Raw genomic sequence first — 1,190 nt, 5'->3', positions numbered from 1 at the left:
GATAGCGTTGTTACCTCACAGCAAGAGGTTCCCTGATTCTATTCTCAGCTGGGGTGCCTTCTGTGTGGAGTCTTCATGTTCATAGGTGTGCACTAGGTTAATGGCCCTGGAGCCTTTACAAGCTTGCCCAAAAACATTGCCCAGGCACTGTGCCTCCTGATGTTAGTTCATAGTGCCCCTTTCCAGTAGGGCAACTGGAATGATCCCTGAAGTGAACTTTCTCTTAGCCATCCACTCGTCAAGATTTCTCTTGAAGACGGCCAGCAAGGTGCTCTGCTTCACATGAATGGGAAGCTTATTCCAGAGTATGGGCAGTCTTTGGGAGATGAATCTGTCCCTCCAGCATGTTCTGTTAATTGTATACTTTGTAACAAAGCAGCCAAAAGGACTTTCAAAAGTCAACTCCAGCAAAAGTTATAAATCAATAAAATTGATTGAGAATCTGAAACAAGTATTAACATTGTAACAAAAGTAAAGTCAGTGATATTCCATGATGTGTGCGCAGCATCATACATGAACATCAGGTAACTGCTACCATATTCACACCTGCAACTGCATGAGGAAATCAAAGATCCACTCAAGTGTGACTTTTGGTCAGAGTTGAGCAGTCTGGTATCAGACTAAACCCATCAGGGTCTAAAACACTAGTTGCTGTCTCTCAGACCATAGGTTTCCTATGGGTGCTCCAGTTTCCTCTCACAAGACATGCATCTGGAGCGTTTCTCCCTGGGCCTCTGCTTAAAATGGGCTCTGTCCCAATTGGACTTTCCTGGTAAACAAATGTTAAATAAATAAATATGAAACTCTTCAACTGATGAAAAATGAATGAGTTAACTTGAAATGTTCCGTTTACTGATACGATGGGGATATTACAATGGCAGTGGAAATGATTAGTGATTACTGAGAAAATCATTTACTTTGGTGTCATTTAGTGATTGTGTTTTAATTGTGAAGCACTGAAGCAGTAAGGATGTGTTGTTGAATGAACATATGTGTGTCTAGGAGATTTCTGAGTGTTATGAATACATGACAGTAGGGCGAGAGGAAGGATGAATCTGTTAATAAAGTGATTGCTTTACTGTTGTAAATGTATTTATGATACTGCAGACAGGGTTCCTATCAGCATTTCGAATGCTGAAAACACCAAAGTCAATTTCATCGGACTGAAATGTTCGAATTCTCAGAAGAGC

The 1,190-nt window shown here is 40.9% G+C and overlaps 1 non-coding gene across 1 annotated transcript; it reads right to left on the bottom strand.

Moving 5' to 3' along the window:
* Positions 1–493: 493 nt before the first annotated feature.
* On the bottom strand, positions 494–667 carry LOC122790188. The gene has a single exon (XR_006362950.1).
* Between the last annotated feature and the right edge of the window lie 523 nt (positions 668–1,190).

Source organism: Protopterus annectens, chromosome 15.part0 (genome assembly GCF_019279795.1).
Source record: "Protopterus annectens isolate FY-2018-M chromosome 15.part0, PAN1.0, whole genome shotgun sequence".
Lineage (NCBI taxonomy): Eukaryota > Metazoa > Chordata > Ceratodontiformes > Protopteridae > Protopterus > Protopterus annectens.
Note: the sequence above shows the minus strand (reverse complement) of the source record. Positions and strands in the feature narration are given on the sequence as shown.